A 12,747-nucleotide genomic window follows, 5' to 3' on the forward strand; every position below is an offset into this window, starting at 1 on the left:
AGCTACCCCAGCAGAAACGAGGTGCTAGTTTTCCTGTTTGTGTGTGGCTGCACGCTGTCAGTGGGTGTGAAATTGGGAGCAGTTGTGTCGATTGTCCCTCAGCTTCACTTGGACCATCTTTCATCCCCCTTGACAGTTCGCTCCATCTCAGGTGAGGCCCTATCCACGGGCACAGTCATTTACCATCAATGAAGCCACAAGACGTGGGGGAGTCGCTGATTTGGTCGCTATGAGAATTGCTGTTTTCATTAGACTATCTCCTCAGGAGGTGCCAAAGAAGGTCCAAGTGAATGTGAAGGCAAATCTGTAACAAACACACCGACTACAACAGTTAGAGCAATGTCACACCTAAATGTAAAACGTAAATGCCAAACTCAGCATCGTTAACATTAAATTCTTCAATTCAAGTTTCACCCTCCCCGGTTCACACGTACTCCTGACCCTTGGGGCCATTTTAGGTCAAACATGGTCCTATCACCCACAATCCATGTTTCCAGGGTCACACACTGTCCGATCCCTGGAGCCCATCTTCACCTAAGTCACACACTGTTCCACTCATCTATCTTTCCCGATCACACAATTTCCCCTTCTCCAGGGCCATTTTCTCCAGATCACACTTTCCTATCTGACCTTAGCCCACCTCTCGGATCATAACACTGTCCCATCCCCCGCGGTCCATGCAATGGTAAAGAAAGGTCTCTAGATCCTTAGACGTCTTAGGGGGTTTGACATGTCCCGAACAAACCTCACTAACATCTACAGATCCGCCGTAGAAAGCATTTTATCGGGAAACATCACAGCATGGTTTGGGAACAGCTCCATCAAAGACATTTCAGAGGTGTGGATGTAGCCCAGACCATCACACAGACCAACCTCCCTTCTATTGACTCCATCTACACTTCACACTGCCTCGGCAAGGCCATCAGCATAATCAAGGTCCAGTCTCACCCCGGCTACTCCCTCTTCTCCCCTCGCCCATCTGGAAAGGGGTACAGAAGATTGAAAACGCACACTTCCAGACTCGGGGACAGTCTCTTCCCAGCTGCTATCAGGCAACTGAACCACCTTCCCACCAACAAACGAGTGGTACTGGCCTTCCATCTGCCTCATTGAAGACCTTCAAACTATATTTAATCATACTTCAGTGGACTTTATCTTGCACTAAACACGAGACAATAGACAACAGACAATAGGTGCAGGAGGAGGCCATTCGGCCCTTGAGCCAGCACCGCCATTCAATGTGATCATGGCTGATCATTCTCAATCAGTACCCCGTTCCTGCTTTCTCCCCATACCCCCTGACTCCGCTGTCCTTAAGAGCTCTATCCAGCTCTCTCTTGATTGCATTCAGAGAATTGGCCTCCACTGCCTTCTGAGACAGAGAATTCCACAGATTCACAACTCTCTGACTGAAAAAGTTTTTCCTCATCTCAGTTCTAAATGGCCGACCCCTTATTCTTAAACTGTTGCCCCTGGTTCTGGACTCCCCCAACATTGGGAACATGTTTCCTGCCTCTAACATGTCCAACCCCTTAATAATCTTATACGTTTCGATAAGATCTCCTCTCATCCTTCTAAATTCCAGTGTATACAAGCCTAGTCGCTCCAGTCTTTCAACATATGATAGTCCCGCCATTCCGGGAATTAACCTGCAAGCCCTCAATAGCAAGAATATCCTTCCTCAAATTTGGAGACCAAAACGGCACACAGTACTCCAGGTGCGGTCTCACCAGGGCCCTGTACAACTGCAGAAGGACCTCCTTGCTCCTATACTCAACTCCTCTTATCCCGAGACACTGTATCCTGCATTGGTGCAGTGTGGATGGATTGATAGTAATCATGTAGAGTCTTTTCGCTGACTGGAGAGCACGCAACAAAAAATACAACTAAACTAAGCTGAACACTGCATTATCTCTCTGCTTTTCATAATGTTAGAGGGATTCGGCTGTTGGGCTGTAGAATGAAGCTACAGTGAAGAGACAGAATAACTGCATTGACCGATGCGGTCCGTCGCGCAACAATGAGATGATATTTACATCCACTTTGACAGAACATTACTAACTGATGGGGCATATCATTACAATTTGATCTTGATTCCCCAAACATTTTACAGTGTTCCCACTTCCTGCAAAGTCCAGAATCCACACTCCTACTGCCCTGTTGACGCGCCTCTCTAATATTCCTCAGACCATCCTGGCCACAAACTCATTTTACCCCTGTACCCCTGAAGGTACAGGAGCCTGAAAATGTCCAGGTTCAATAACAGCTTCTTCCCTACAGCCATCAGGCAGTTAAACACTGCGACCTCCAAATAAATTCTGAACTAATAGACTTGGGGCCATTGGTTTTGTCTTTTTGCACCATTATTGATTTGTGTGTGTGTGGGTGCGTGTGCGTGTAAATACACACACACTGAATTTTTATACTCATTTATTATATTGTTTACAATGCTCTATGTTTACATACCCTGTTGCGATGTTGCAAGTATGAATGTCATGGTTGTATCTGGGGTATATAACACTCTTGACTCTTGACACTGGAACAGCGTTGAATTCTATCACAAGGTGTGGAAAATGTGACCTCTGCAACAGGCAACAGGAACGCAGATATGACTACTGCAAGCACAGGATCAAACCGAAGTCAAGGCTTCCCAGGGCTCTGATCTAAATGTCCTTCCACACAAGTATAGGATTGATATGGGAGGTGCAATTTGCTGTAGTTTGAGATTCAGAACTCTGCGTACACGCAGTAGCCGGTCCACAAAATGGATTTCAAAACACACACACGCAGTCTGAAGAAGGGTCTCGACCCGAAACGTCACCCATTCCTTCACTCCAGAGATGCTGCCTGTCCCGCTGAGTTACTCCAGCATTTTGTGCCGACCACACATACCCAAGAACAAGAAGTGGTTGGTCTCGGTCTGGAAATCAATTCAAACCGGTTCTGCAACCCACTGTCACACAAGTATGAACAAAATTAGTTTAAAATTCTGTTTAACCCTTTCTGCTGTAGGGAATGTACAATCCGGAATTAAACATCCACTGTGTAAATTTTCCCTGCTGCAATCCTGGCAAGGTCTCGGCTGGTTTCCTGCTCGCTGTTACCGCAAGTAGAAACATAGAATATAGGTGCTGGAGTAGGTCATTCGACCCTTAAAGCCAGCACTGCCGTTCAATATGATCGTGGCAGATCATCCAAAATCAGTACCGCTTTCCTGCTTTTTCCCCCATATTCCCTGATTCCATTCGGCCCGAGCTAAATCTAACTCACTCTGGTGATCATAGCTGATCATCTACCAGCCATAACCTGTGCCTGCCTTCTCCCCATATCCCTTGATTCCACCAGCCCCTAGAGCTCTATCTAACTCTCTCTTAAATCCATCCAGTGAATTTGCCTCCACTGCCTTCTGTGGCAGAGAATTCCACAAATTCACAACTCTCCGGGTGAAAAGGGTTTCTTCTCTCCTCAATTTTAAATGGACTCCCCGTTATTCTTAGACTGCGTCCCCTGGTTCTGGACTCCCTCAACATTGGGAACGTTTTTCCTGTATTTTTCCTGCATCTTGCCTAGTCCTTTTATGATTTTATACGTCTCTGTAAGATCCCCTCTCATCCTTCTAAACTCCAGTGCATACAAGCCTAGTCTTTCCAATCTTTCCTCATATGACAGTTCCTCCATCCGAGGGATTAACCTCGTGAACCTACGCTGCACTGCCTAAATAGCAAGGATGTCCATCCTCAACTTAGGAGACCAAAACTGCACTTAATACTCCAGATGTGGTCTCACCAGGGAGACCACAACTGCAGAGAGATTTCTTTGCTCCTGTACTCAAATCCTCTCGTTATGAGGGGCAACATGCCATTAGCTTTCTTCACTGCTGTACCTGCACACTTCCTTTCAGTGACTGGTGCACAAGGACACCAAGGTCTCATTGCACATCCCCTTTACCTATTCTGACACCGTCGAGATAATAATCTGCCTCCTTATTTTTGCCCCCAAATGGATAACCTCACATTTATCCACATTGGCCATGCATCTGCCCACTCACTCAACCTGTCCAAGTCACCCTGCAACCTCCTAACATCCACCCAGCATCGTGTCATCTGCAAACTTGCTACCGTTACTTCTATTTCCATCATATAAATCATTAATACATATTCTAAATAGTTGTGGCCCCAGCACTGCGCCCTGTGGCATTCCACTCTCCACTGCCTGCCATTCTGAAAAGGACCCGTTTATTCCTACTCTATGCTTCCTGTCTGCCAACCAATTCTCTATTCATGTCAATATCCTACCACCAATACCATACATTGCCAGTCTATCAATAGACAAAAGGTGCAGGAGTAGACCATTCGGCCCTTCGAGCCAGCACCACCATTCAATGTGATCATGGCTGATCATTCTCAATCAGTACCCCGTTCCTGCCTTCTCCCCATACCCCCTGACTCCGCTGTCCTCAAGAGCTCTATCTAGCTCACTCTTGAAAGCATTCAGAGAACTGGCCTCCACTGCCTTCTGAGGCAGAGAATTCCACAGATTTACAACTCTCTGACTGAAAAGGTTTTTACTCATCTTCGTTCTAAATGGCCTACCCCTTATTCTTAAACTGTGGCCCCTGGTTCTGGACCCCCCAACATTGGGAACATGTTTCCTGCCTCTAACATGTCCAACCCTTTAATAATCTTATATGTTTTGATAAGATGCCCTCTCATCCTTCTAAATTCCAGTGTATACAAGCCTAGTCGCTCCAGTCTTTCAACATATGACAGTCCCGCCATTCCGGGAATTAACCTTGTAAACCTACGCTGCACGCCCTCAATAGCAAGAATATCCTTCCTCAAATTTGGAGACCAAAATTGCACACAGTACTCCAGGTGCGGTCTCATTAGGGCACTGTACAACTGCAGAAGGACCTCTTTGCTCCTATACTCAACTCTTCTCGTTATGAAGGCCAACATTCCATTGGCTTTCTTCACTGCCTGCTGGACCAACATGCTTCCTTTCAGTGATTGATGCACTAGGACACCCAGATCTCGTTGCCCATTCCCTTTTCCTAACTTGACACCATTCAGATAATAATCTGCCTTCCTATTCTTACTACCAAAGTGGATAACCTCACACTTATCCACATTAAACTGCATCTGCCATGCATCCGCCCGCTCACACAACCTGTCCAAGTCACCCTGCATCTTCCTCACAGTTCACACTGCCACCCAGCTTTGTATCATCTGCAAATTTGCTAATGGTACTTTTAATCCCTTCATCCAAGTCATTAATGTATATTGCAAATAGCTGCGGTCCCAGCACCGAGCCTTGCCATTCTGAAAGGGACCCATTTGTCCTCACTCTTTGCTTTCTGTCTGCCAACCAATTTTCTATCCATGTCAGTACCCTACCCCCAATACCATGTGCACTAATTTTGTCCACTAATCTCCTATGTGGGACCTTGTCGAAGGCTTTCTGAAAGTGAAGGTATACCACATCCACCGGCTCTCCCCTGTCAATTTTCCTAGTTACATCCTCAAAATATTCCTGAAGATTAGTCAAGCATGATTTCCCCTTCGTAAATCCATGCTGACTCGGAACCATCCTGTTACTGCTATCTAAATGCTCCGCAATTTTGTCTTTTATAATTGACTCCAGCATCTTCCCCACCTCTGATGTCAGACTAGCTGGTCTATAATTTCCCGTTTTCTCGGATCATAACACTGTCCCATCCCCCGCGGTCCATGCAATGGTAAAGAAAGGTCTCTAGATCCTTAGACGTCTTAGGGGGTTTGACATGTCCCGAACAAACCTCACTAACATCTACAGATCCGCCGTAGAAAGCATTTTATCGGGAAACATCACAGCATGGTTTGGGAACATCTCCATCAAAGACATTTCAGAGGTGTGGATGTAGCCCAGACCATCACACAGACCAACCTCCCTTCTATTGACTCCATCTACACTTCACACTGCCTCGGCAAGGCCATCAGCATAATCAAGGTCCAGTCTCACCCCGGCCACTCCCTCTTCTCCCCTCGCCCATCTGGAAAGGGGTACAGAAGATTGAAAACGCACACTTCCAGACTCGGGGACAGTCTCTTCCCAGCTGCTATCGGGCAACTGAGCCACCTTCCCACTAACCAAAGAGTGGTACTGGCCTTCCATCTGCCTCATTGAAGACCTTCAAACTATATTTAATCATACTTTAGTGGACTTTATCATGCACTAAACACGAGACAATAGACAACAGACAATAGGTGCAGGAGGAGGCCATTCGGCCCTTGAGCCAGCACCGCCGTTCAATGTGATCATGGCTGATCATTCTCAACCAGTACCCCGTTCCTGCTTTCTCCCCATACCCCCTGACTCTGCTATCCTTAAGAGCTCTATCCAGCTCTCTCTTGATTGCATTCAGAGAATTGGCCTCCACTGCCTTCTGAGACAGAGAATTCCACAGATTCACAACTCTCTGACTGAATTTTCTTTTCTCATCTCAGTTCTAAATGGCCTACCCCTTATTCATAAACTGTTGCTCCTTGTTCTGGACTCCCCCAACATTGGGAACATGGGTCCTGCATCCAACATGTCCAACCCTTTAATAATCTGATACGTTTCGATAAGATCTCCTCTCATCCTTCTAAATTCCAGTGTATACAAGCCTAGTCGCTCCAGTCTTTCAACATATGATAGTCCCGCCATTCCGGGAATTAGCCTGCAAGCCCTCAATAGCAAGAATATCCTTCCTCAAATTTGGAGACCAAAACTGCACACAGTACTCCAGGTGCGGTCTCACTAGGGCCCTGTACAACTGCAGAAGGACCTCTTTGCTCCTATACTCAACTCCTCTTATCCCGAGACACTGTATCCTGCATTGGTGCAGTGTGGATGGATTGATAGTAATCATGTAGAGTCTTTTTGCTGACAGGAGAGCACGCAACAAAAAATACAACTAAACTAAGCTGAACACTGCATTATCTCTCTGCTTTTCATAATGTTAGAGGGATTCGGCTGTTGGGCTGAAGAATGAAGCTACAGTGAAGAGACAGAATAACTGCATTGACCGATGCGGTCCGTCGCGCAACAATGAGATGATATTTACATCCACTTTGACAGAACATTACTAACTGATGGGGCATATCATTACAATTTGATCTTGATTCCCCAAACATTTTACAGTGTTCCCACTTCCTGCAAAGTCCAGAATCCACACTCCTACTGCCCTGTTGACGCGCCTCTCTAATATTCCTCAGACCATCCTGGCCACAAACTCATTTTACCCCTGTACCCCTGAAGGTACAGGAGCCTGAAAATGTCCAGGTTCAATAACAGCTTCTTCCCTACAGCCATCAGGCAGTTAAACACTGCGACCTCCAAATAAATTCTGAACTAATAGACTTGGGGCCATTGGTTTTGTCTTTTTGCACCATTATTGATTTGTGTGTGTGTGGGTGCGTGTGCGTGTAAATACACACACACTGAATTTTTATACTCGTTTATTATATTGTTTACAATGCTCTATGTTTACTTACTCTGTTTCAAGAATTTCATGGTTGTATCTGGGGTATATAACAATAAAACACTCTTGACTCTTGACACTGGGACTGCCTTGAATTCTATCACAAGGTGTGGAAAATGTGACCTCTGCAACAGGCAACAGAAACGCAGATATGACTACTGCAAGCACAGGATCAAACCGAAGTCAAGGCTTCCCAGGGCTCTGATCTAAATGTCCTTCCACCATTTAAAGGCGATTGTAAACAAAGACCGAAATAAAGATCAGCTGTGATAGACTCCTTTGAAAACCAAAAGGATCTGCTGCGTCTGTGTGGAAATTATTCTTGCCTCAATCCGGCCGATCAAGTAGAGGATTGAAGATAGACACAGAAAGCTGGAGTAACTCAGCGGGCGGGACAGGCAGCATCTCTGGAGAGAAGGAATGGGTGACTTTGAGTCGAGACCCTTCAGACTTGACGCAAAACTTCACCCATTCCTTTACTCCAGAGATGCTGCCTGTCCCGCTGAGTTACTCCAGCATTTTGTGCCGACCACACATACCCAAGAACAAGTGGTTGGTCTCGCTCTGGAAATCAATTCAAACCGGTTCTGCAACCCACTGTCACACAAGTATGAACAAAATTAGTTTAAAATTCTGTTTAACCCTTTCTGCTGTAGGGAATGTGCAATCCGGATTTAAACATCCACTGTGTAAATTTTCCCTGCTGCAATCCTGGCAAGGTCTCGGCTGGTTTCCTGCTCACTGTTACCGCAAGTAGAAACATAGAATATAGGTGCAGGAGTAGGCCATTCGACCCTTAAAGCCAGCACTGCGCCCTGTGGCATTCCACTCTCCACTGCCTGCCATTCTGAAAAGGACCCGTTTATTCCTACTCTATGCTTCCTGTCTGCCAACCAATTCTCTATTCGTATCAATACCCTACCACCAATACCATACATTGCCAGTCTATCAATAGACAAAAGGTGCAGGAGTAGGCCATTCGGCCCTTCGATGTAAGATTATTAAGGGGTTGGACACGTTAGAGGCAGGAAACATGTTCCCAATGTTGGGGGAGTCCAGAACCAGGGTCCACAGTTTAAGAATAAGGGGTAGGCCATTTAGAACGGGGATGAGGAAAAACGTTTTCAGTCGGAGAGTTGTGAATCAGTGGAATTCTCTGCCTCAGAAGGCAGTGGAGGCCAATTCTCTGAATGCATTCAAGAGAGAGCTAGATAGAGCTCTTAAGGATAGCGGACTCAGGGGGTATGGAGAGAAGGCAGGAATGGGGTACTGATTGAGAATGATCAACCAGGATTACATTGAATGGTGGTGCTGGCTTGAAGGGCAGAATGGCCTCCTCCTGCACCTATTTTATATAATGAAAGGCCTGGATGGAGCGAGTGTGGAGAGGATGTTTCCACCAGTGGGAGAGTCCAGGACCAGAGGCCACAGCTGCAATAAAAGTACATACCTTTAGAAAGGAGACGAGGAGGAATTTCTTTAGCGATTCTCCTACCTCAAGGTTGGCGATTCTGTCAAATTCATTGCCACAGATGGTTGTGGAGGCCAGGCAAAAGGATATTTGTAAGTCGGTGATTGACAGAAATTGGATTACTACGGATGTCGGGGGCTACTTGTAAAGTAGGCAGGAAAATGGGGTTGCGAGGGAAAGATTGGCGAGCCACGATTGAATGGAGGAGTAGACGTGATGGGCCGAATGCCCCAATTCTTCTCCTCGAACTTGTGAACATTGTAGTTGTAGTTAATCGGGGACCACCTTTCCCTGTACGAATCGCTTGATTTCACTTTTTTCCCTTTAGTTCAGAGATACAGCGCGGAAGTAGGCCCTAAGGAGGTGGCTCTAGAAATAGTGGAAGCATTGGAGATCATTTTTCAATGTTCTATAGATTCAGGATCAGTTCCTGTGGATTGGAGGATAGCAAAAGTTATCCCACTTTTTAAGAAAGGAGGGAGAGAGAAAACGGGTAATTATAGACCAGTTAGTCTGACATCAGTGGTGGGGAAGATGCTGGAGTCAATTATAAAAGACGAAATTGCTGAGCATTTGGATAGCAGTAACGGGATCATTCCGAGTCAGCATGGATTTACGAAGGGGAAATCATGCTTGACAAATCTACTGGAATTTTTTGAGGATGTAACTAGGAAAATTGACAGGGGAGAGTCAGTGGATGTGGTGTACCTCGACTTTCAGAAAGCCTTCGACAAGGTCCCACATAGGAGATTAGTGGGCAAAATTAGGGCACATGGTATTGAGGGTAGGGTACTGACATGGATAGAAAATTGGTTGACAGACAGAAAGCAAAGAGTGGGGATAAATGGGGCCCTTTCGGAATGGCAGGCAGTGACCAGTGGGGTACCGCAAGGTTTGGTGCTGGGACCCCAGCTATTTACGATATACATTAATGACTTAGACGAAGGGATTAAAAGTACCATTAGCAAATTTGCAGATGATACTAAGCTGGGGGGTAGTGTGAATTGTGAGGAAGATGCAATAAGGTTGCAGGGTGAATTGGACAGGTTGTGTGAGTGGGCGGATACATGGCAGATGCAGTTTAATGTAGATAAGTGTGAGGTTATTCTCTTTGGAAGTAAGAATAGAAAGGCAGATTATTATCTGAATGGTGTCAAGTTAGGAGGAGGGGGAGTTCAAAGAGATCTGGGTGTCCTAGTGCATCAGTCAATGAAAGGAAGCATGCAGGTACAGCAGGCATTGAAGAAAGCCAATGGAATGTTGGCCTTCGTAACAAGAGGAGTTGAGTATAGGAGCAAAGAGGTCCTTCTACAGTTGTACCGGGCCCTGGTGAGATCGCACCTGGAGTACTGTGTGCAGTTTTGGTCTCCAAATTTGAGGAAGGATATTCTTGCTATGGAGGGCGTGCAGCGTAGGTTCACTAGGTTAATTCCCGGAATGGCGGGACTGTCGTATGTTGAAAGGCTGGAGCGATTGGGCTTGTATACACTGGAATTTAGAAGGATGAGGGGGGATCTTATTGAAACATATAAGATAATTAGGGGATTGGACATGTTCCCAATGTTGGGAACATGTTGGCAGGAAACATGTTCCCAATGTTGGGGGAGTCCAGAACAAGGGGCCACAGTTTAAGAATAAGGGGTAGGCCATTTATAACGGAGATGAGGAAGAACTTTTTCAGTCAGAGAGTGGTGAAGGTGTGGAATTCTCTGCCTCAGAAGGCAGTGGAGGCCAGTTCGTTGGATGCTTTCAAGAGAGAGCTGGATAGAGCTCTTAAGGATAGCGGAGTGATGGGGTATGGGGAGAAGGCAGGTGATTGAGAGTGATCAGCCATGATCGCATTGAATGGCGGTGCTGGCTCGAAGGGCTGAATGGCCTACTCCTGCACCTATTGTCTATTCGGCCCACCGAGTCCGCACCGACCAGCGATCCCCGCATATTAACATTATCCTACACCCACTAGGGACATTTTATACATTTACCAAGTGAATTAGCCCACAAACCTGTACGTCTTTGGAGTGGTGGGAGGAAACCGAAGATCTCAGAGAAACGCCATCAGGTAACGAGAAGAAGTTCCAAACTCCCTCCAGACAGGACCGACAGTCGCGATTGAACCCTCGTCTCGCATTCGCTGCGATTCTGTCCTGAGTCACCAAGGACTCAGCATTGTGGGTGTTGTGGCAAACCACGATCCGACCGTGTTGGACCTGCAGTCAGCTGAACATGTCGGTCTCCAACTCCGCTGGCGTTCCCGGAAATGTCGGATCCAGTCATGATCTGGTCGTTACGTTGTTACTGTGTGAACCCGCATGGGTTGAAAGCCCGAGACAGTTGCGGGGCACGACTTGGTTTGACCGCTGACTCAACAGCAGAGTGTGCGTTTGGGAGTCGGGGTCGGGGGGGGGGACACTTGGACTGGGCTGGGCATTGAAGTGGTCGGTCAGTGCAAAAGTGGACTGCAGCTAGTCCCGTTTCCACCCACCCTCACCCGGGAACCGGCCACACAGTGGGACGAGGTAGATAGAGTAGGGCAGACGGAGGAATCACAGACAGGACAACCAAAGGCTGCCTTACACTGACGTGGCGCTCGCATGAAGGTTCTGCTCGGATTTCCGGGTAGGCGGCACAAGTTCCTCCCTTGTTATTCCATCTCAACTAAAGGGGCGGCAGTTCCTGGGTTTAGTTCCACCAACCCCCAAGCAGAGTATCGGACCCACCGCCTCTTCTTCGTGTGACCCAGAGTGAGGGTTTAACCTGCAGAAGGCAGCGTGTGGAATGCACAGCAGGAGGTCAGATATTATAAGAAAATAACCGCAGATGCTGGTACACATCGAAGATATTTATTCACAAAATGCTGGAGTAACTCAGCAGGTCAGGCAGCATCTCAGGAGAGAAGGAATGGGTCAGAGGTTGGTCTACGTGTCATAGGGTCAGAGTGATACACAGTGGAAACAGGCCCTTCGGCCCAACTTGCCCACACCAGCCAACATTTGCTCCACATCCCTCTAAGCCTGTCCTATCCATGTACCTGTCCAACTGTTTCTTAAATGTTGGCATAGTCCCAGCCTCAACTACCTCCTCTGGCAGCTGGTTTGGATGAAGGAATTAGAAGTAACACTTGCAAGTTTGCAGACTACACAAAGCTGGGTGGCAGTGTGAACTGCGAAGAGGATGTTAGGAGGTTGTAGGGTGACCTGGACAGGTTGAGTGAGTGGGCAGATGCAGTATAATGTAGATAAATGTGAGGTTATCCACTTTGGCGGCAAAAAGGAGGCAGATTATTATCTCAATGGTGTCAGGTTAGGTAAGGGGGAAGTGCAGCGAGACCTGGGTGTACACCACTCACTGAAAGTTGGCGTGCAGGTACAGCATGCAGTGAAGTTGGCTAATGGCATGTTAGCCTTCATAACAAGAGGATTTCAGTATAGAGGTAGGGTAGGAAAATAACTGCAGATGCTGGTACAAATCGAAGGTATCACAAAATGCTGGAGTAATTCAGCAGGTCAGGCAGCATCTAGGAGAGAGGGAATGGGTGACGTTTCGGGTCGAGACCCTTCTTCAGACTGATATCTTTATCTCTGGCAATGGTCCACAAGTGCCTGAAGTCAGCTACCATGGTGCTGGTGTCGAAAAAAGCAAAGCTCACCGACCTGAACGACTACCGTCCGGTTGCCCTAACTCCGATAGTCATGAAGTGCTTTGAAAGGCTGGTCCCCTCACACATCAAATCCAGCATCCCTGACTCACTGGACCCACATCAATTTGCATACAG

General features: G+C 46.9%; 1 protein-coding gene across 3 annotated transcripts in view; it reads right to left on the reverse strand.

Annotated features, from left to right (window-relative positions):
- LOC144611128 (NACHT, LRR and PYD domains-containing protein 3-like) overlaps positions 1-11,570 on the reverse strand; it is a 65,147-nt gene extending 53,577 nt beyond the window's left edge. For 2 of the 3 annotated variants that reach the window (XR_013549481.1, XM_078430190.1), the window contains exon 1: positions 10,979-11,570. The gene's annotated coding sequence lies outside the window, so the exon portion shown is untranslated. Of the gene's footprint in view, positions 1-8,954; positions 9,044-10,978 lie in introns of those variants that run through there. The other variant, XM_078430191.1, reaches the window with a different exon arrangement.
- Positions 11,571-12,747: the final 1,177 nt, after the last annotated feature.

Source organism: Rhinoraja longicauda, chromosome 39 (assembly GCF_053455715.1).
Source record: "Rhinoraja longicauda isolate Sanriku21f chromosome 39, sRhiLon1.1, whole genome shotgun sequence".
Lineage (NCBI taxonomy): Eukaryota > Metazoa > Chordata > Chondrichthyes > Rajiformes > Arhynchobatidae > Rhinoraja > Rhinoraja longicauda.